Here is a 24,367-nt window from a genome sequence, read left to right on the forward strand (position 1 = left end):
CAGGTTTCAGAGTAAAATAAATGCTCTGCCACCCATCCCTGTACATGGCAGAATAAAGCTCCTAGAAACCGGTAACCTGCAAGGGAAGCGCAAAATGTGGATTAAAGAGGCCAACTGAGTCTGAAGTAGCAGTGTTGCAGTGCCCTGCCCTGCTCCAACAAAGCTCAACCCACAACCTAGGAGCAAAATTCTACCCAGGGACTTCCAACAGAACAAGAACTTTGCTCTTAGTCCCCAAAATCTAAGGGTTATGATAGAGTTATGATTAAAAGCTCATAACTCTGGTGAAACCTAGCGAACCAAGCTAGGCCATCATCCTAAATTCATTTGTGGGTCCACACAATGTGTGGCTAACCCAAGCCAAGAGTTAGAATAAAAGCTCATAACTCTGGTGAAACAGTCTCAGAACAGCAGACCCTTTACTTGTAGAGAACGGGGGTTCTCTGTAGACTTTCCCAACAGGTTTCAGAGTAAAATAAATGCTCTGCAACCCATCCCTGTACATAACAGAAAAAAGCTCCTAGAAACCGGTAGCACAAAATGTGGATTAAAGAGGCCAACTGAGTCTGAAGTAGCAGTGTTGCAGTGCCCTGCTCCAACAAAGCTCAACCCACAACCTAGGAGCAAATTTCTACCCAGGGACTTCCAACAGAACAAGAACTTTGCTCTTAGACCCCAAAATCTAAGGGTTATGATAGAGTTATGATGGAAAGCTCATAACTCTGGTGAAACCTAGCGAACCAAGCTGGACTATCATCCTAGATTTATTTGTGGGTCCACACAGTGTGTGGCCAAGCCAAGAGTTAAAATTGATGCTCATAACTCTGGTGAAACCTAGCAAACCAAGCTGGACTATCATCCTAAATTCATTTGTGGGTCCACACAGTGTGTGGCCAACCCAAGAGTTAGAATTAAAGCTCATAACTCTGGTGAAACAGTCTCAGAACAGCAGACTCTTTACTTGTAGAGAACGGGGGTTCTCTGTAGATTTTCCCAAGAGGTTTCAGAGTAAAATAAATGCTCTGCCACCCATCCCTGTACATGGTAGAATAAAGCAACTAAGAAACCGGTAACCTGCAAGGGAATTGCAAAATGTGGATTAAAGAGGCCAACTGAGTCTGAAGTAGCAGTGTTGCAGTGCCCTGCCCTGCTCCAACAAAGCTCAACCCACAACCTAGGAGCAAATTTCTACCCAGGGACTTCCGACAGAACAAAAACTTTGCTCTTAGACCCCAAAATCTAAGGGTTATAATAGAGTTATGATTAAAAGCTCATAACTCTGGTGACACATATCATCTTAAATTAATTTGTGGGTCCACACAATGTGTGGCCAACCCAAGCTTAGAGTTAGAATGAAAGCTCATAACTCTGGTGACACCTATCGACCCAAGCTGGACTATCATCTTAAATTAATTTGTGGGTCCATACAATGTGTGGCCAACCCAAGCCAAGAGTTAGAATACAAGCTCATAACTCTGGTGAAACCTATCCACCCAAGCTGGACTATCATCTTAAATTAATTTGTGAGTCCACACAATATGTGGCTATCCCAAGCCAAGAGTTAGAATAAAAGCTCATAACTCTGGTGAAACCTAGCAAACCAAACTGGACAATCATCCTAATATGTTTTCTTGGTACCCACCATCCACTAATGCTGCCGGACAAGAGAAGGGATTCCATCATGCTTGGAGTGTTCTGCCTTCAACTTGCTTGAAGTGGTCAAGGCTTCCAATAATGGAAAAGATAACATTTTCAATTGCAACTTGTCTACAAGAGATAAAATTTGAGGTGGAGGTTAAAAATGCAAAGTTTAAACATATCATGAAAAATATTTACTGCCGACCCAAAATGATTGACCTGCTGTTATGCTCAACACCTGACTTCAAGTGTTCCAGATCAAAAAAGTCTAGAAGTCTTTCTGCATACTTGTCCTGGTTAAGAGTATAGGTATGACAGCCAAGTAACTGAAACTTCCAGGAGAAACCCATAATAAAAGCCTCTATGGCAGGGATATGCAATTAGTGGACATCCAACTGTTGCAGAACTACAAGTCCCATGAGGCATAGCAAGACTCACAGCCACAAGCATGACACCCAGATGCAGCGGCATGATGGGACTTGTAGTTTTGCAACAGCTGGAGGTCCGCTAATTGCATATCCCTGATCCATGGTTTCCAATGCTTTAAAAAATAAAATAAAAACCATCCTAGATAATTCCATACTGGGAACATATTGAAGATGTTTTTGCTTCACATCCACTTTGCAATGGCATATTGAACAGTAAAGGAACCAATGGACTTATTGCCTGGCTAATTTGGCTTTAAGAAGTTGGTCTGAAAACAAGCATTCTATGATTGTTGGAATTTTATATTTCTCAGGACATTGCGGTGTTCACGTGCACTTATGGCAATCGCACTACGTTTTGCAATCTGTTTCAGGTGTTAATCCAACATTGATACCCACAGCAGATTGGGAATCGCACTACGTTTTGCAATCTGTTTCAGGTGTTAATCCAACATTGACACCCACAGCAGATTGCATGGACACCGTCACCGTCACCGTCGGCTGACCTGTACAGCCACCTCCTTAAAGGGCTAAATAGCTTCCTTTACCTTACTGCAGTCCTGGTTTCATGTCCTCATGATGTTGCTGTAATTCCTCTCTGTTCTAGACACTTCCTGGTTGTCTGTTTCCTGATCACCACAGTACTGGGAGATTTCTCACCATGGTGACTAATCAAGGAGGCGTGATTACTGTTTGTAAAATAAAACTGGATTGGTGCTGAGGGGTTTTAGACAAAGCATCACTGCCCTCTATTGGCACTCTGGCTCTGTACATCAGAGAACCAGGAAACAACAGCAAAAACTAAACTGTAGGTACATTATATGATTGGTTTTTATCTATTTTTAATAATTTTTAAAAGGAATCAGTTAACTATTATGTCTCTATACCCTGTAAACAGTCATTTCAGCAAAAAAAATGTTTTCCTTTAGTGACCCTTTAACCCCTTATTTACCAGTTTGTGTTTTTTGGCATTACCCTAAATGTTTTAATTCAAGCCTGGGTTCACACTGGTTCATGATAAACACTGCATGTGATTCACACAGCATTCATATGCACATCACATGTGATGTCTGTGCGGTGCAATTTGAACCAATGTATGGCTCGAATCGCATCTGCCAAAAAAGTGCACCATTTTTTTGTTTTCCAAATCGCATTGCATAGGTGTTCACGCACCCATGCGATGCGATGCAATGATGTCAATCGCACTACGTTTTGCAATCTGTTTCAGGTGTTAATCCAACATTGACACCCACAGCAGATTGCATGGACACTGTGCAATTTCTATACAGTGTGATGCGATGAGGAAAAACGCAGCAAATCTTGTGCATTTGCTGCATCACATCAGTGTGAATCGGAGCTCATGGTTTACAGACAAGAAAAAAAAGTTGTCACAGGTGCAGTTAGTGCCGGTTAACATTAGTGCACTCTGCGAGATCGCATGTGATGCGCACTGCAAATCAAATGCAATGTCTGTGCGATGCGATTTGAGCCTTATTGATAGTATGGCTCAAAGTCACATCGCATTCGGACCAAAGTCGCACAGGACCCTTTTTTGTACACAACAGAATTGGATCGCATGGGTGATAACACCAATGCAGTACAATTCATGTTCAGCAATTCAAAATGGGGGAAGAACATGCTTCTCACCAATTCACAATGCTACCTGCCAATCTCCTGGCGCCCCAACAGGTCTTGTTTTCAGGCTTTCCATTATTTTACACAGTTGATTTGATCAGTTTCACTGCCTTAGTAATTACCACAACCATTTCATCTTAGGGAAATCCTGAAAACATGACCTGTTGGGGCACCTTGAGGACTGGAATTGAGAAACACTGCCCTAAACAGGTCTAAATGTTTTAATTCAAGCCTGGATTCACACTGCTGCATGCTAAACACTGCATGTGATTCGCACAGCATTCCTATGCACATCACATGCAATGTCTGTGCAGTGTGATTTGCACCAATGTATGGCTTGAATCGCATCCGCCAAAAAAGTGCAGCATCCTTTTGTTTTCTGAGTCGCATTGCATAGGTGTTCACATGCAATTATGGGAACCGCACTACGTTTTGCAATCTGTTTCAGGTGTTAATCTAACATTTACACCCACAGCAGATTGCAAGTCCAACGTGCAATTGTTATGCAGTGCGATGTGATGAGGAAAAACGCAGCACATCTTGTGCATTTCCTGCATCCCATCGGTGTGAACCGGAGCTCATGGTTTACAGAATAAAGGTTTGTCACAGGTGTCAACATTAGTGCACTCTGCAAGATTGCATGTGATTTGCACTGCAAATCAAATGTGATGTCTGTGCGATGCGATTTCAGCCATACTGATAGTATGGCTGATAGTCACATTGCATTCAGACCAAAGTCACACAGGACCCTTCTTTGATAAGCAACAGAATTGGATCCACCCATGCAATACAATTCATGTTCACCAATTCACAATAAAGAGGGGGTGAAAGCATGCTTCCACCAATTCACAATGGGGGGGGTGTGAAAGCATGCTTCCACCAATTCACAATGGGGGGGGTGCAAGCATGCTTCCACCAATTCACAATGGGGGGGTGTGAAAGCATGCTTCCACCAATTCACAATGGGGGGGGGGGTGAAAGCATGTTTCCACCAATTCACAATGGGGGGTGGGTTAAAGCATGCTTCCACCAATTCACAATGGGGCGGGGGGGTGAAAGCATGCTTCCACCAATTCACAATGGGGGGGGGGTGAAAGCATGCTTCCACCAATTCACAATGGGGGTGTGTGAAAGCATGCTTCCACCAATTCACAATGGGGGGGGGGTGAAAGCATGCTTCCACCAATTCACAATGGGGGTGTGTGAAAGCATGCTTCCACCAATTCACAAGGGGGGGGGGGGTGTGAAAGCATGCTTCCACCAATTCACAAGGGGGGGGGGGTGGTGTGAAAGCATGCTTCCTACAAACTCACAATGCTTCCTGCCAATCTCCTTGAGATGAAAGGCAGATAAAAGAGGATCTATGCAGTGCACTGGCTTGCCCAATGAATAGACATGCATTCAGGTAGGCCACACTATAACAGATCAAAAACAAAAAAAGCAATTATATAATAAGATTATATGGCAGGCAGACATTTTTTCATCTAAATGTCAAAGGGAAACATGTGCTTGCATGTGTCAGGCAGCCATTTTTTTCCCCAACTCCAATCCTCAAGATGCCCCAACAGGTTATATTATCAGGCTTATCAGTTGATAAGATCAGTTTCACTGCCTTAGTAATTACCACAAGCATTTCATCTTAGGGAAATCCTGAAAACATGACCTGTTGGGGCACCTTGAGGATTGGAGTTGAGAAACACTGCCCTAATGAAACAGGTCTAAATGTTTTAATTCAAGCCTGGGTTCACACTGGTGCATGCTAAACACTGCATGTGATTCGCACAGCATTCCTATGCACATCACATGCGATGTCTGTGCGGTGCGATTTGAGGCAATGCATGGCTCAAATCGCATCCGCACCAAAATGTTGCAGGAAACCTTTTGTTTTCTGAATCGCATTGCATAGGTGTTCACACGCACCCATGCAATTATGGGAATGGCACTAAATTTTGCAATCTGTTTCAGGTGTTAATCTAACAGTGACACCCACAGCAGATTGCATGGACACTGTGCGATGTGATGCTGGAAAACGCAGCACATCTTGTGCATTTCCTGCATCACATCGGTGTGCAGCGGAGCTCATGGTTTACAGAATAAGGGTTTGTCACAGGTACAGTTAGTGCCGGTTAACATTAGTGCACTCTGCAAGATTGCATGCAATTTGCACTACAAATCAAATGTGATGTCTGTGCGATGCGATTTCAGCCATACTGATAGTATGGCTCAAAGTCACATCGCATTCAGACCAAAGTCACACAGGACCCTTTTTGGTACGCAACAGAATTGGATTGCATGGGTGTTACCACCCATGCGATACAATTCATGTTCACCAATTCACAATTGGGGGGGGGGGTGAAAGCATGCTTCCACCAATTCACAGTGGGGGGGGGGGGGGTGAAAGCATGCTTCCACCAATTCACAGGGGGGGGGGGGGGGGGGGGGGAAAGCATGCTTCCACCAATTCACAATGGGGGGGGGGGGGTGTGAAAGCATGCTTCCTGCCAATCTCCTTGAGATAAAAGGCAGATAAAGGAAGATCTATGCAGTGCACTGGCTTGCCCAATGAATACTGACATTCATTCAGGTAGGCCACACTAACAGTAGATAAAAAACAAAAAATATATATATAAGATTGTAACATAAATTTGCCACATTTAAAGAAAGTGGAGAGAAAACCAAACTTTAGACTGCAGCTTTAATGAACTTTGCAGCCAAAATGACAAACTACTTGCCAGGCAGCCATTTTCTTTATCTGAAGTTCAAAGGGAGACATGTGCTTGCATGTGCCAGGCAGCCATTTTTTTTATCTGAAGTTCAAAGGGAGACATGTGCTTGCATGTGCCAGGCAGCCATTTTCTTTATCTGAAGTTCAAAGGGAGACATGTGCTTGCATGTGGCAGGCAGCCATTTTTTTTATCTGAAGTTCAAAGGGAGACATGTGCTTGCATGTGCCAGGCAGCCATTTTCTTTATCTGAAGTTCAAAGGGAGACATGTGCTTGCATGTGCCAGGCAGCCATTTTCTTTATCTGAAGTTCAAAGGGAGACATGTGCTTGCATGTGGCAGGCAGCCATTTTTTTATCTGAAGTTATAAGGGAGACATGTGCTTGCATGTGGCAGGCAGCCATTTTTTTTTCCTAACTCCAATCCTCAAGATGCCCCAACAGGTTATATTATCAGGCTTATCAGTTGATAAGATCAGTTTCACTGCCTTAGTAATTACCACAAGCATTTCATCTTAGGGAAATCCTGAAACCATGACCTGTTGGGGCACCTTGAGGACTGGAGTTGAGAAACACTGCCCTAATGAAACAGGTCTGTTTTTCTTCAAGCCTGGGTTCATACTGGTGCATGCTAAACACTGCATGTGAGTCTCACAGCATGCCTGTGCAATTGCAGTGAGATTTGCACCAATGTAAAAGGCAGATAAAGGGTTATCTATGCAGAGAAATGACTTGCCAGTTTGAATACAAACATTTAGGTGGCCACAATATAACAAAAGCAATTCTATAGTAAGATTGTAACATTTATTTGTCTTATATAAAGAAAATGGACAGAAAACCCAAGTTTAGACTGCAGCTTTAATGAAAACTTCCCCATAATGACATTCAGTCTCCTTACCAAGCATGTGTCAAGCAGCCATGCTTTTTTCATCTGAGGATCAAAGGGAGACATGTGCTCAGGTGAGGTAATTTATAGGCAGATCTAAAGGTCAGCTGACATAGCCACACCCCCTTACCTCCCAGTCTGTGTTTTTACATTACATAATGGCAGTGTTACACAACTCCAGTCTTCAAGGCGCCCCAACAGGTCATGTTTTCAGGCTTTCCATGTTTTTACACAGTTGATTTGATCAGTTTCACTGCCTTAGTAATTACCACAACCGTTTCATCCTAGAGAAATCCTGAAAACATGACCTGTTGGGGCACCTTGAGGACTGGAGTTGAGAAACACTGCCCTAATGAAACAGGTCTAAATGTTTTAATTCAAGCCTGGGTTCACACTGGTGCATGCTAAACACTGCATGTGATTCGCACAGCATTCCTATGCACATCACATGCGATGTCTGTGCGGTGCGATTTGAGGCAACGCATGGCTCAAATCGCATCCGCACCAAAATGTTGCAGGAAACCTTTTGTTTTCTGAATCGCATTGCATAGGTGTTCACACGCACCCATGCAATTATGGGAATGGAACTACATTTTGCAATCTGTTTCAGGTGTTAATCCAACATTGACACCCACAGCAGATTGCATGGACACCGTGCAATTGCTGTGCGATGTGATGCTGAAAAACGCAGCACATCTTGTGCATTTCCTGCATCACATCGGTGTGCAGCGGAGCTCATGGTTTACAGAATAAGGGTTTGTCACAGGTACAGTTAGTGCCGGTTAACATTAGTGCACTCTGCAAGATTGCATGCGATTTGCACTGCAAACCAAATGTGATGTCTGTGCGATGCGATTTCAGCCATACTGATAGTATGGCCCAAAGTCACATTGCATTCAGACCAAAGTCACACAGGACCCTTTTTGGTACGCAGAGGCCCCCCCCTTTTCAGTATTTTTTTTATGTCCGGCGGCAGAGCCCCCCCCCCCCACCCCCGCTTCTCAGTATTTTTTATGTCCGGGGGGTTGGCGATCAGCAGCAGCACCCCTTCCCCTGCTTCTCCGCATTTTTTTTTTTTGTGAGCCTCATTCTTCTATGAAGGTCGATCAGTAGCACCCCCCCCGCTTCTCAGTGTCTCTATTTTTCTATGTTGGGCGATCAGCAGCACCCCCCCTTCTCAGTGTCTTCTATGATGGGCGATCGGCGGCAAACACCCCCCTCCCCCTTTTCAGTGTCTTCTATGATGGCCGATCAGCAGCACCCCCCCGCTTCTCAGTGTCTTCTATTCCTCTATGATGGGCGATCGGCAGCACCCCTCCTTCTCAGTGTCTTCTATGATGGGCGATCGGCGGCAAACACCCCCCTCCCCCTTCTCAGTGTCTTCTATGATGGCCGATCGGCAGCAACTTCCCCCTCCCCCCCGCTTCTCAGTGTCCTCTATTCTTCTATGATGGCTGATCGGTGGCACCCCCCAATTCCCCCCCCCCCCCCCGCTTCGCAGTATTTTTTTAAATGTCAGGCGATCGGCGGAGCACCCCCCTCCCCCGCTTCTCTGTGGCGTTCGCCGCCCCCGCGCCTCTTTCTTCTATGATGGCCGATTGGCAGCACCCCCCCTTCTCAGTGTCTTCTATGATGGGCGATTGGCAGCACCCCCCCTTCTCAGTGTCTTCTATGATGGGCGATTGGCAGCACCCCCCCTTCTCAGTGTCTTCTATGATGGGCGATCAGCGGCAAACACCCCCCCCCCCCGCTTTTCAGTGTCTTCTATAATGGGCAATCGCCCCCCCCCCCCCCCCGCGCTTCTCAGTGTCTTCTATTCCTTTATGATGGCTGATCGGCGGCACCCCCCAATCCCCCCCGCTTCTCATTGTCTTCTATTCCTCTATGATGGGCGATTGGCAGCACCCCCCCTCCTTCTCAGTGTCTTCTATGATGGCCGATCGGCAGCACCCCCCCTTCTCAGTGTCTTCTATGATGGGCGATTGGCAGCACCCCCACTTCTCAGTGTCTTCTATGATGGGCGATCAGCGGCAAACACCCCCCCCCCCCCCCGCTTTTCTGTGTCTTCAATAATGGGCAATCGGCACACCCCCCCCCCCCCCCGCGCTTTTCAGTGTCTTCTATTCCTTTATGATGGCTGATCGGCGGCACCCCACAATTTCCCCCCGCTCCTCAGTGTCTTCTATTCCTCTATGATGGGCGATTGGCAGCACCCCCCCTCCTTCTCAGTGTCTTCTATGATGGCCAATCGACAGAACCCCCCCTCTTCTCAGTGTTTATGTCCGATGGCAGTGTGTGTTGGGCGATCGGCAGCACCCATCATGTCTATTTTCTTTTATGTTGGGCGATCGGCGCACCCCCCGCTTCTCAGTGTTTATGTCCGATGGCAGTGTATGTTGGGCGATCGGTGGCACCCATCATGTCTATTGTCTTTTATGTTGGGCGCCGCCCCCCCCGCTTCTCAAGTTATAGTGTGCGATGGCAGTGTATGTTGGGCGATCGGCGGCACCCCCCCCCCCTTCATGTGCGATGGCAGTGTGCGGTGGCTTTGTTTTTTTATGTTGGGCGATCGGCGTCACCCACCACTTCTCATTTTACTTTATGTTGGGCGATTGGCCAACTTATATTGTTCGATGTCAGTGTCTTTTATATTCGGCGATCGGCGGCACCCCCCCGCTTATCTACTTTTAAAGAGCGCTGTCATATTGATTGATTTACTTTCTATTTATATTGATTTTCATTTACTTTCAGCGATCAGCGGCACCCACCCCCCCTTTAGCAACTTTTAATGTGCGATGTCAGTGTCATTTATATTCGGTGATCGGCGACAAGCCCACCCCCCCTTATCGCCTTTGACCGGGCAATGTCCTTGAATGTAATTTACTTTCAGCGATCGGCGGCATGAAGTTTTATAAGTTGTCATTGCGATGTCATTGTCATATATATGCGATCAATGGCACCCCCTCCCCCCCTGCTTGTGAACCTTTTAACGGGCATTGGGCGATGTCATTGATCGGCGGAGCACCCCCCTCCCCCGCTTCTCCGCATTTTTTTAATGTGAGGCGATCGGCAGCACTTGCCCTTCTCAGTGTCTTCTATGATGGGCGATCGGCGGCAAACACCCCCCCTTCTCAGTGTCTTCTATGATAGTCGATCGCCAGCACCCCCAGTTTTTCAGTGTCTTCTATGATGGCCGATCGGCAGCACTTCCCCTTCTCAGTGTCTTTTATGATGGGCGATCGGCGGCAAACACCCCCCTTCTCAGTGTCTTCTATGATAGTCCATCGCCAGCACCCCCCATTTTTCAGTGTCTTCTATGATGGCCGATCGGCAGCACCCCCCCGCTTCTCAGTGTCCTCTATTCTTCTATGATGGCTGATCAGCGGCACCCCCCAATTCCCCCCCCCCAGCTTCTCAGTGTCTTCTATTCCTCTATAATGGGCGATTGGCAGCACCCCACTTCTCAGTGTCTTCTATGATGGGCGATCGACGGCATACACCCCCCCCCCTTCTCAGTGTCTTCTATGATGGCCGATCCGCAACCCCCCCCCCCCCCCCCCCGCTTCTCAGGTGTCTTCTATACTTCTATGATGGCTGATCCGCGGGACACCCACCCCCCCGCTTTGCATCATTGTTTTAAATGTCCGTCGATCGGCGGAGCACCCCCCCCCCACTTCTCGTGCCTCTTTCTTCTATGATGGCCGATCGGCAGCACCCCCCCTTCTCAGTGTCTTCTATGATGGGCGATTGGCAGCACCCCCCCTTCTCAGTGTCTTCTATGATGGGCGATTGGCAGCACCCCCCCTTCTCAGTGTCTTCTATGATGGGCGATTGGCAGCACCCCCCCCTTCTCAGTGTCTTCTATGATGGGCGATCAGCGGCAAACACCCCCCCCCCCCGGTTTTCAGTGTCTTCTATAATGGGCAATCGGCACCCCCCCGCGCGCTTCTCAGTGTCTTCTATTCCTTTATGATGGCTGATCGGCGGCACCCCCCAGTCCCCCCGCTTCTCATTGTCTTCTATTCCTCTATTATGGGCGATTGGCAGCACCCCCCCCTCCTCCTTCTCAGTGTCTTCTATGATGGCCAATCGACAGAACCCCCCCTCTTCTCAGTGTTTATGTCCGATGGCAGTGTATGTTGGGCGATCGGCAGCACCCATCATGTCTATTTTCTTTTATGTTGGGTGATCGGCGCCCCTCTGCTTCTCAGTGTTTATGTCCGATGGCAGTGTATGTTGGGCGATCGGCGGCACCCATCATGTCTATTTTCTTTTATGTTGGGCGATCGGCGCCCCCCTGCTTCTCAGTGTTTATGTCCGATGGCAGTGTATGTTGGGCGATCGGCAGCACCCATCATGTCTATTGTCTTTTATGTTGGGCGATCGCCGCCCCCCCCCCCCCGCTTCTCAAGTTATAGTGTGCGATGGCAGTGTATGTTGGGCGATCGGCGGCACCCCCCCTTCATGTGCGATGGCAGTGTGCGGTGGCTTTGTTTTTTTATGTTGGGCGATCGGCGGCACCCACCGGTTCTCATTTTACTTTATGTTGGGCGATCGGCCAACTTATATTGTTCGATGTCAGTGTCTTTTCTATTCGGCGATCGGCGGCACCCCCCGCTTATCTACTTTTAAAGAGCGCTGTCATATTGATTGATTTACTTTCTATTTATATTGATTTTCATTTACTTTCAGCGATCAGCGGCACCCACCCCCCCTTAGCAACTTTTAATGTGCGATGTCAGTGTCATTTATATTCGGTGATCGGCGACAAGCCCACCCCCCCTTATTGCCTTTGACCGGGCAATGTCATTGAATGTAATTTACTTTCAGCGATCGGCGGCATGAAGTTTTATAAGTTGTCATTGCGATGTCATTGTCATATATATGCGATCAATGGCACCCCCCCTGCTTGTGAACCTTTTAATGGGCGATGTCATTGATTGTCATTTACTTTCAGCGATCGGCGGCAGAACCCCCCCCGCTTATCAACATTTAATGTGCGATGTCAGTGTCATTTATATTCGGCGATCGGCGGTTGATTGTCATTTCTCTCCATTTACTTTCAGCGTTCGGCAACCCATCCCCCCGGGTTATCAACTTCGTCGATCGTCAATCCCCCCCCCCCCCGCCTGCTTATCAACTTTTAGTGGGCGATGTCATTGTTTTTTATTTTCAACTGTTAATGTCATTTACTTTCAGTGATCGGCAATCCCTAGCCCCCCGCATATCAACTTTTAATTGGTTATTTCAGGAGAGGTTTGCATAAGGGGCGGCAACTTCGTCTGACACTGCCCTTGCTGTGGAAACCTGACCTGAAACCTATTACACTGCTTGTGCAGCACTGAGCATGTGCGAGATCTGCAAAGCTGAAATCCAGGAAGTAATACAGTCTGGCTTCATATGCCCACAACTAAGATGGCCCCGGTCTAATGCTAGTTTATAAACTTTCAAAATGCTGTAATAACCTAACAAAAAACAGTCCTTAGTTTACAGACTAACTTTACTAGGATACATTAAAGAGGAGGTCCGCTGAAAAAAAAATATTAAAAGCCAGCAGCTACAAATACTGCAGCTGCTGACTTTTAATATTAGGACACTTACCTGTCCTGGAGTCCAGCACCGTCCGCAGCAGAGGGCGAGCGATCGCTCGTCACTCTGCTGCCATATCCCCCCCCCCCCCGCCATCCTTGGTGAGGGAACCAGGAAGTGAAGCGCTCCGGCTTCACTGCCGATTCCCTACGGCGCATGCACGAGTAGCGCTGCGCCTGCCGAATAGCTCCCGCTGAGTACTGGGAGCGGAGTGTTCCCAGCACACAACGGGGGGAGGGGGGGTGACGTCATGCCCGCAGTCTGCCCGAGACTGTGTGGCCGAAAGTGGGTGCAAATACCTGTCTTTAGGTATCTGCACCCCCTCCCCCCTGAAAGGTGTCAAATGTGACACCGGAGAGGGGGGGGGTTCCGATCAGTGGAAGTTCCATTTTAGGGTGGAGCTCCGCTTTAAGCTTGTGTATTATAGAGGTAGTTTTATTTAAAAAGTGTAATTTCGGCCGGAGCTCCACTTTAATCTACAGTCAGTGTTAATCCTTGGTATACGGTTATGTCTGTGTTTACATGAGGTTTGTCTACGTAGATCCAGTCAGTTGGGTCTCAGCATATCGTTTTAGGTCTGCACAGTTTACAGATGGGCCTCAGTGTTGATTTTTGGTGCACAGTCAATGTTTGGTGTATTTACTTGCAGAAATAAAATGTTTTACTATCCAAAGTTAGAAAAAATAAAGTTTGATAAGCGGGACTTTAAATGAGGCCAATCACCATGCGGAGTAAGCATATAAGGTATACAGTATTGCTTAATTGGGTTCCAACACAAAAGAGGGGAGTTAGTTGAGGACTTGCAATGAGAGGTGTATAACAAAGAGCAGTCTTAGCAAAGAGCATTTTATTATGCCTTTTGATGTGGAGTAAGGACAAGTCCTGCACAACATTAACCACTCGAGGGGCTTGATAGTATAATGAGAATCTTGGAGTAAAACATGCGCCGCAGGGAACCGGGCAGTGAAGCCGGAGCGCTTCACTTCCTGGTTCCCTCACCGAAGATGGCGGGGGTGCTGGGCAGCAGAGTGACGAGCGATCGCTCGCCCTCTGCTGCGGACGGCACTGGACTCCAGGACAGGTAAGTGTCCTAATATTAAAAGTCAGCAGCTACAGTATTTGTAGCTGCTGGCTTTTAATATTTTTTTTTACAGCGGACCTCCTCTTTAATGTATTCTACTAAAGTTAGTCTGTAAACTAAGGACCGTTTTGAAAGTTTATAAACTAGCATTAGACCCTGGCCATCTTAAGTGTGGGCATATGAAGCCAGACTGTATTACTTCCTGGATTTCAGCTTTCAGATCTCGCACATGCTCAGTGCTGCACAAGCAGTGTAATAGGTTTCAGGTCAGGTTTCCACAGCAAGGGCAGTGTCAGACGAAGTTGCCGCCCCTTATGCAAACCTCTCCTGAAATAACCAATTAAAAGTTGATATGCGGGGGGCTAGGGATTGCCGATCGCTGAAATTAAATGACATTAACAGTTGAAAATAAAAAACAATGACATCGCCCACTAAAAGTTGATAAGCAGGCGGGGGGGGATTGACGATCGACGAAGTTGATAACCCGGGGGGATGGGTTGCCGAACGCTGAAAGTAAATGGAGAGAAATGACAATCAACCGCCGATCGCCGAATATAAATGACACTGACATCGCACATTAAAAGTTGATAAGCGGGGGGGTTCTGCCGCCGATCGCTGAAAGTAAATGACAATCAATGACATCGCCCATTGCCCATTAAAAGGTTCACAAGCAGGGGGAGGGGGGTGCCATTGATCGCATATATATATGACAATGACATCGCAATGACAACTTATAAAACTTAATGCCGCCGATCGCTGAAAGTAAATTACATTCAATGACATTGCCCGGTCAAAGGCGATAAGGGGGGGTGGGCTTGCCGCCGATCACCGAATAAAAATGGCACTGACATCGCACATTAAAAGTTGCTAAAGGGGGGGGTGGGTGCCGCTGATCGCTGAAAGTAGATGAAAATCAATATAAATAGAAAGTAAATCAATCAATATGACAGCGCTCTTTAAAAGGAGATAAGCGGGGGGTGCCGCCGATCGCCGAATATAAAAGACACTGACATCGAACAATATAAGTTGGCCGATCGCCCAACATAAAGTAAAATGAGAAGTGGTGGGTGCCGCCGATCGCCCAACATAAAAAAACAAAGCCACCGCACACTGCCATCGCACATGAAGGGGGGGGGGGGGTGCCGCCGATCGCCCAACATACACTGCCATCGCACACTATAACTTGAGAAGCGGGGGGGCGGTAGACATGATGGGTGCCGCCGATCGCCCAACATACACTGCCATCGGACATAAACACTGAGAAGCAGGGGGGCGTCGATCGCCCAACATAAAAGACAATAGACATGATGGGTGCCGCCGATCGCCCAACATACACTGCCATCGGACATAAACACTGAGAAGCAGGGGGGCGCCGATCGCCCAACATAAAAGACAATAGACATGATGGGTGCTGCCGATCGCCCAACATACACTGCCATCGGACATAAACACTGAGAAGAGGGGGGGTTCTGTCGATTGGCCATCATAGAAGACACTGAGAAGGAGGGGGGGGGTGCTGCCAATCGCCCATCATAGAGGAATAGAAGACACTGAGAAGCGGGGGGGATTGGGGGGTGCCGCCGATCAGCCATCATAAAGGAATAGAAGACACTGAGAAGCGCGGGGGGGGGGGGGTGCCGATTGCCCATTATAGAAGACACTGAAAAGCGCGGGGGGGGTGGTGTTTGCCGCTGATCGCCCATCATAGAAGACACTGAGAAGGGGGGGTGCTGCCAATCGCCCATCATAGAAGACACTGAGAAGGGGGGGTGCTGCCAATCACCCATCATAGAAGACACTGAGAAGGGGGGGTGCTGCCAATCGCCCATCATAGAAGACACTGAGAAGGGGGGGTGCTGCCGATCGGCCATCATAGAAGAAAGAGGCGCGGGGGCGGCGACCACCACAGATCACCGCACATAAAAAAATACTGAGAAGCGAGGGGGTGGGTGTCCATTGCCGATCAGCCATCATAGAAGTATAGAAGACACTGAGAAGCGGGGGGAGGGGGTGCTGCCGATCGCCCATCATAGAAGACACTGAGAAGTGGGGTGCTGCCAATCGCCCATTATAGAGGAATAGAAGACACTGAGAAGCTGGGGGGGGGATTGGGGGGTGCCGCTGATCAGCCATCATAGAAGAATAGAAGACACTGAGAAGCGGGGGGGTACTGCCGATCGGGCATCATAGAAGACACTGAAAAATGGGGGGTGCTGGCGATGGACTATCATAGAAGACACTGAGAAGGGGGTGTTTGCCGCCGATCGCCCATCATAAAAGACACTGAGAAGGGGAAGTGCTGCCGATCAGCCATCATAGAAGACACTGAAAAACTGGGGGTGCTGGCGATCGACTATCATAGAAGACACTGAGAAGGGCAAGTGCTGCCGATCGCCTCACATAAAAAAAATGCGAGGAAGCGGGGGATGGGGGGGGGGGGGCTCCGCCGATCGCCTGACATTTAAAAAAATACTGCAAAGCGGGGGGGGGGGGGGGTGGGGGAATGGTGGGGGAAATGGGGGGTGCCACCGATCAGCCATCATAGAAGAATAGAGGACACTGAGAAGCGGGGGGGAGGGGGGAGTTGCTGCCGATCGGCCATCATAGAAGACCCTGAGAAGGGGGAGGGGGTGTTTGCCGCCGATCGCCCATCATAGAAGACACTGAGAAGGGGGAGGGGGTGTTTGCCGCCGATCGCCCATCATAGAAGACACTGAGAAGGAGGGGTGCTGCCGATCACCCATCATAGAGGAATAGAAGACACTGAGAAGCGGGGGGGAATTGGGGGGTGCCACCAATCAGCCATCATAGAAGAATAGAAGACACTGAGAAGCGGGGGGGTGCTGCCGATCGGCCATCATAGAAGACACTGAAAAGGGGGAGGGGGGTGTTTGCCGCCGATCGCCCATCATAGAAGACACTGAGAAGGGGGGGTGCTGCTGATCGCCCAACATAGAAAAATAGAGACACTGAGAAGCGGGGGGGTGCTACTGATCGACCTTCATAGAAGAATGAGGCTCACATTAAAATGCCATCGGACATAAACACTGAGAAGCCGGGGGCGCCGATCGCCCAACATAAAAGAAAATAGACATGATGGGTGCTGCCGATCGCCCAACATACACTGCCATCGGACATAAACACTGAGAAGAGGGGGGGTTCTGTCGATTGGCCATCATAGAAGACACTGAGAAGGAGGGGGGGGTGCTGCCAATCGCCCATCATAGAGGAATAGAAGACACTGAGAAGCGGGGGGGATTGGGGGGTGCCGCCGATCAGCCATCATAAAGGAATAGAAGACACTGAGAAGTGTGGGGGGGGGGGTGCCGATTGCCCATTATAGAAGACACTGAAAAGCGGGGGGGGGGGTGTTTGCCGCTGATCGCCCATCATAGAAGATACTGAGAAGGGGGGGTGCTCCCAATCGCCCATCATAGAAGATACTGAGAAGGGGGGGTGCTGCCAATCGCCCATCATAGAAGACACTGAGAAGGGGGGGTGCTGCCAATCGCCCATCATAGAAGACACTGAGAAGGGGGGGTGCTGCCGATCGGCCATCATAGAAGAAAGAGGCGCGGGGGCGGCGAACGCCACAGAGAAGCGGGGGAGGGGGGTGCTCCGCCGATCGCCTGACATTTAAAAAAATACTGCGAAGCGGGGGGGGGGGGAATTGGGGGGTGCCACCGATCAGCCATCATAGAAGAATAGAGGACACTGAGAAGCGGGGGGGAGGGGGAAGTTGCTGCCGATCGGCCATCATAGAAGACACTGAGAAGGGGGAGGGGGGTGTTTGCCGCCGATCGCCCATCATAAAAGACACTGAGAAGGAGGGGTGCTGCCGATCGCCCATCATAGAGGAATAGAAGACACTGAGAAGCGGGGGGGAATTGGGGGGTGCCGCCAATCAGCCATCATAGAAGAATAGAAGACACTGAGAAGCGGGGGGGTGCTGCTGATCGGCCATCATAGAAGACACTGAAAAGGGGGGAGGGGGGTGTTTGCCGCCGATCGCCCATCATAGAAGACACTGAGAAGGGGGGGTGCTGCTGATCGCCCAACATAGAAAAATAGAGACACTGAGAAGCGGGGGGGGTGCTACTGATCGACCTTCATAGAAGAATGAGGCTCACAAAAAAAAAAAATGCGGAGAAGCAGGGGAAGGGGTGCTGCTGCTGATCGCCAACCCCCCGGACATAAAAAATACTGAGAAGCGGGGGGGCCTCAGCGTACCAAAAAGGGTCCTGTGTGACTTTGGTCTGAATGCAATGTGACTTTGAGCCATACTATCAGTAAGGCTGAAATCGCATCGCACAGACATCACATTTGATTTGTAGTGCAAATCGCATGCAATCTTGCAGAGTGCACTAATGTTAACCGGCACTAACTGTACCTGTGACAAACCCTTATTCTGTAAACCATGAGCTCCGCTGCACACCGATGTGATGCAGGAAATGCACAAGATGTGCTGCGTTTTCCAGCATCACATCGCACAGTGTCCATGCAATCTGCTGTGGGTGTCAATGTTAGATTAACACCTGAAACAGATTGCAAAATTTAGTGCCATTCCCATAATTGCATGGGTGCGTGTGAACACCTATGCAATGCGATTCAGAAAACAAAAGGTTTCCTGCAACATTTTGGTGCGGATGCGATTTGAGCCATGCGTTGCCTCAAATCGCACCGCACAGACATTGCATGTGATGTGCATAGGAATGCTGTGCGAATCACATGCAGTGTTTAGCATGCACCAGTGTGAATCCAGGATTGAATTAAAACATTTAGACCTGTTTCATTAGGGCAGTGTTTCTCAACTCCAGTCCTCAAAGTGCCCCAACAGGTCATGTTTTCAGGATTTCTCTAGGATGAAACGGTTGTGGTAATTACTAAGGCAGTGAAACTGATCAAATCAACTGTGTAAAAACATGGAAAGCCTGAAAACATGACCTGTTGGGGCGCCTTGAAGACTGGAGTTGTGTAACACTGCATTATGTAATGTAAAAACACAGCCTGGCAGGTAAGGGGGTGTGGCTATGTCAGCTGACCTTTAGATCTGCCTATAAATTACCTCACCTGAGCACATGTCTCCCTTTGATCCTCAGATGAAAAAAGCATGGCTGCCTGACACATGCTTGGTAAGGAGACTGAATGTCATTATGGGGAAGTTTTCATTAAAGCTGCAGTCTAAACTTGTGTTTTCTGTCCATTTTCTTTATATAAGACAAATAAATGGTACAATCTTACTATAGAATTGCTTTTGTTATATTGTGGCCACCTAAATGTTTGTATTCAAACTGGCAAGTCATTTCTCTGCATAGATAACCCTTTATCTGCCTTTTACATTGGTGCAAATCTCACTGCAATTGCACAGGCATGCTGTGAGACTCACATGCAGTGTTTAGCATGCACCAGTATGAACCCAGGCTTGGAGAAAAACTTAGACCTGTTTCATTAGGGGAGTGTTTCTCAACTCCAGTCCTCAAGGTGCCCCAGCAGGTCATGTTTTCAGGATTTCCCTAAGATGAAATGCTTGTGGTAATTACTAAGGCAGTTAAACCGATCAAATCAACTGATAAGCCTGATAACATGACCTGTTGGGGCACCTTGAGGATTGGAGTTGGGGAAAAAAAATGTCTGCCTGCCACATGCAAGCACATGTCTCCCTTTGTACTTCAGTTGAAAAAATGGCTGCCTGGCACATGCAAGCACATGTCTCCCTTTGAACTTCAGATAAAAAAAATGGCTGCCTGGCACATGCAAGCACATGTCTCCCTTTGAACTTCAGATAAAGAAAATGGCTGCCTGGCAAGTAATTTGTCATTTTGGCTGCAAAGTTCATTAAAGCTGCAGTCTAAAGTTTGGTTTTCTCTCCACTTTCTTTAAATGTGGCAAATTTATGTTACAATCTTATATATATTTTTTTTGTTTTTTATCTACTGTTAGTGTGGCCTACCTGAATGAATGTCAGTATTCATTGGGCAAGCCAGTGCACTGCATAGATCTTCCTTTATCTGCCTTTTATCTCAAGGAGATTGGCAGGAAGCATGCTTTCACCCCCCCCCCCCCCCCCAATTGTGAGTTGGTGAACATGAATTGTATCGCATGGGTGGTAACACCCATGCAATCCAATTCTGTTGCGTACCAAAAAGGGTCCTGTGTGACTTTGGTCTGAATGCAATGTGACTTTGAGCCATACTATCAGTATGGCTGAAATCGCATCGCACAGACATCACATTTGATTTGTAGTGCAAGTCGCATGCAATCTTGCAGAGTGCACTAATGTTAACCGGCACTAACTGTACCTGTGACAAACCCTTATTCTGTAAACCATGAGCTCCGCTGCACACCGATGTGATGCAGGAAATGCACAAGATGTGCTGCGTTTTCCAGCATCACATCGCACAGTGTCCATGCAATCTGCTGTGGGTGTCACTGTTAGATTAACACCTGAAACAGATTGCAAAATTTAGTGCCATTCCCATAATTGCATGGGTGCGTGTGAACACCTATGCAATGCGACTCAGAAAACAAAAGGTTTCCTGCAAAATTTTGGTGCGGATGCGATTTGAGCCATACATTGCCTCAAATCGCACCGCACAGACATCGCATGTGATGTGCATAGGAATGCTGTGCGAATCACATGCAGTGTTTAGCATGCAGCAGTGTGAACCCAGGCTTGAATTAAAACATTTAGACCTGTTTAGGGCAGTGTTTCTCAATTCCAGTCCTCAAGGTGCCCCAACAGGTCATGTTTTCAGGATTTCCCTAAGATGAAATGGTTGTGGTAATTACTAAGGCAGTGAAACTGATCAAATCAACTGTGTAAAATAATGGAAAGCCTGAAAACAAGACCTGTTGGGGCGACAGGAGATTGGCAGGTAGCATTGTGAATTGGTGAGAAGCATGTTCTTCCCCCATTTTGAATTGCTGAACATGAATTGTATTGCATTGGTGTTATCACCCATGCGATCCAATTCTGTTGTGTACAAAAAAGGGTCCTGTGCGACTTTGGTCCGAATGCGATGTGACTTTGAGCCATACTATTTAAACTAGGATTGAGGGGGGAGGGTGAATTAGAATTACATCGAGCAGACAGGTCAGTTAGTGGTCAGACATTAATGGAGAGTGGAATGGGGATAGATGGGGGGAGGGTTATGGCAGGTGACAAGAAAGTTCCCATGTTGCAAACAGCCATTGGAAATAATAGTGCCATTTGTACTACTATAAATTATATGAAAAACACCAGAGAAAAATGTAACAATACATTTAAGTGTTTGTTCACCAATGCCAGAAGTCTGCCAAGCAAAACAGGTGAGCTGGAAGCTCTGATGCATGAGGAGAGCTATGATGTAATCGGTATTGCTGAAACTTGGCTTCAATCCTCACATGACTGGGCTATTAATATTCCTGGCTATGCTCTCTTTCGGAAAGACAGGGTAAAAAGGAAAGGTGGAGGGGTCTGTCTCTATGTGAGAAGTGACCTCAAAGCAAGCGTGAAAGAGAACCTGGTTGATGGAGCGTGTGATGAGGCTGAAGCATTATGGGTGGAACTGCATACAGATGTGCGTAGTTCAAAATTAATCATTGGAGTTTGTTATAAACCACCCAATGTTAATGAGGAGGTGGAGACTCAGCTCCTTGCACAGATGGAAAGGGCTGCAAGGTCTGGGACGGTGATAATAATGGGGGATTTTAACTACCCAGAAATTGACTGGATTAATGGCACTTCTGGGACAGTTAAAGGACAAAAATTTAAAAACCTATTGCAGGACAATTTTATGGTGCAGTTTATTGAGGCCCCAACTAGGAATGATGCTCTGTTGGACCTGATAATCTCAAACCATGCAGAGCTTATTACTAATGTTCAGATAAAGGAACACCTGGGTAGCAGTGATCATAACATGATTTCATTTAATGTTAACTATAAGCAAGAAATACATACAGGAAATATTAAAACACTAAATTTTAAGAGAGCAAATTTTCCAAGGATGAGGGCTGCTCTCCAGGACTTGGACTGGGAGGGACTATTGGCACATATGAACACAGAACAGAAATGGGAATTCTTCAAAAAGACTGTGTGGAACCTCACTGCAAAGTATGTTCCCATGGGCAATAAGTTTAAAAGGCTAAAAATAAAACCTATGTGGCTCACGGTCAAAGTTAAAAAAGCTATAAACAATAAGAAAGTAGCTTTTAAAAAATATAAAAATGAAGGAACACTAGTGTTGTTTAAATGTTACAAAGAATATAACAGGATATGCAAAAAGGAAATCAAGGATGCAAAAATTCAAAACGAACGACAGATTGCAAAAGATAGTAGGACAAACCCCAAAAAATTCTTTAAATATATTAATAGTAAAAAGGTGAAGTCTGAGCATGTAGGCCCCTTACAAAATAATCTAGAGTGGGTGACTGGGGACAAAGAGAAGGCAAATTTATTAAATGTTTTCTTCAGCTCTGTGTATACAATGGAGCATGGGGGAGCTCATGTCCAAAATGGGGGTGGGAGTGACACAGCCCCAAATCCACAATGGCTCAAAAGTGATATGGTCCAGAAATATTTAGACAGAATAAAGGTGGATAAAGCACCTGGACCTGATGGCATCCACCCACGGATCCTAGGTGAGTTGAGCTCTGTCATTTCAAAGCCACTGTATCTAATATTTAGGGACTCATTAAAGACAGGAATAGTACCACTGGATTGGCGCAGGGCCAATGTGGTGCCCATATTTAAAAAGGGAACAAAGTCTTTACCAAGTAACTATAGACCTGTTAGTTTAACTTCTATAGTTGGGAAGATACTGGAACGTTTAATAAAAGACCACATGGATGAGTTCTTGCTGGAAAAAAACTATTTAAGCAGCAGTCAACATGGATTCATGAAAGACAGAAGTTGTCAGACAAACCTGATTTCCTTTTATGAAGAGGTAAGTAAAACCCTGGACAGAGGCGTGGCTGTGGACGTGATATATTTGGATTTTGCAAAAGCGTTCGATACAGTTCCGCACACACAGCTCATGTGTAAGGTAAGGTCTACAGGATTGGATATATCAGTTTGTAAATGGATAGAAAACTGGCTGAAAGCCAGAATTCAGAGAGTCGTGGTTAATGATTCTTACTCTGAATGGTCCAATGTTATCAGTGGTGTACCCCAAGGTTCAGTGCTGGGACCCTTACTTTTCAATATATTTATAAATGATATTGGGTCTGAGATCAAAAGTAACATTTCTGTCTTTGCAGATGACACCAAGCTATGCAGTGGAATAACGTCCTTACAGGATGTCTCCAATTTACAAGCCGACCTCAATGCTCTGTCTGATTGGGCGACTAAGTGGCAGATGAGGTTTAATGTAGATAAATGTAAAGTTATGCACTTGGGGGCTAAGAATATGCATGCATCATACATACTAGGGGGAGTACAACTGGGGGGGTCTGTAGTGGAGAAAGATCTGGGGGTTTTAGTTGATCATAAGCTCAATAATGGCATGCAATGCCAAGCTGCGGTTTCCAAAGCGAGCAAAGTCCTTTCTTGTATTAAGAGAGGTATGGACTCCAGAGACAGAGATATAATTTTGCCCCTGTACAAATCATTAGTAAGACCTCATCTGGAATATGCAGTTCAGTTTTGGGCACCAGTTCTCAAAAAGGATATAGGAGAACTGGAGAAAGTGCAGAGAAGAGCAACCAAACTGATAAGAGGCATGGAGGAGCTCAGCTATGAGGAAAGATTAGAAGAACTAAATCTATTCACTCTTGAGAAGAGGAGAATTAGGGGGGATATGATCAACATGTACAAATATATAAGAGGTCCATACAGTGAACTTGGTGTTGAGTTATTCACTTTACGGTCATCACTGAGGACAAGGGGGCACTCTTTACGTCTAGAGGAAAAGAGATTTCACCTCCAAATACGGAAAGGTTTTTTCACAGTAAGAGCTGTGAAAATGTGGAACAGACTCCCTCCAAAGGTGGTTCTGGCCAGATCAGTAGATTGCTTTAAGAAAGGTCTGGATTCTTTCCTAAATGTACAGAATATAACTGAGTACTAAGATTTGTAGGTAAAGTTGATCCAGGGTAAATCCGATTGCCTCTCGGGGGATCAGGAAGGAATTTTTTCCCCTGCTGTAGCAAATTGGATCATGCTCCGCTGGGGTTTTTTGCCTTCCTCTGGATCAACTGTGGGTATGAAGTTGGGTGTATAGGATTTTACTGTGTTTTTTTATTTTGTTTTTTGTGGTTGAACTGGATGGACTTGTGTCTTTTTTCAACCTGACTAACTATGTATCAATAAGGCTCAAATCGCATCGCACAGACATTGCATTTGATTTGCAGTGCGCATCACATGCGATCTCGCAGAGTGCACTAATGTTAACCGGCACTAACTGCACCTGTGA

General features: G+C 46.9%; 1 long non-coding RNA gene across 1 annotated transcript in view; it reads right to left on the bottom strand.

The window, feature by feature from the left end:
* Positions 1 to 2,019, bottom strand: part of LOC120922620 — a 39,391-nt gene extending 37,372 nt beyond the window's left edge. The window contains exon 1 of the long non-coding RNA XR_005745390.1: positions 1,643 to 2,019. This is a non-coding gene — a long non-coding RNA (uncharacterized LOC120922620). The remainder of the gene's footprint in view (positions 1 to 1,642) is intronic.
* Between the last annotated feature and the right edge of the window lie 22,348 nt (positions 2,020 to 24,367).

This window comes from Rana temporaria, unplaced genomic scaffold (genome assembly GCF_905171775.1).
Source record: "Rana temporaria unplaced genomic scaffold, aRanTem1.1, whole genome shotgun sequence".
Lineage (NCBI taxonomy): Eukaryota > Metazoa > Chordata > Amphibia > Anura > Ranidae > Rana > Rana temporaria.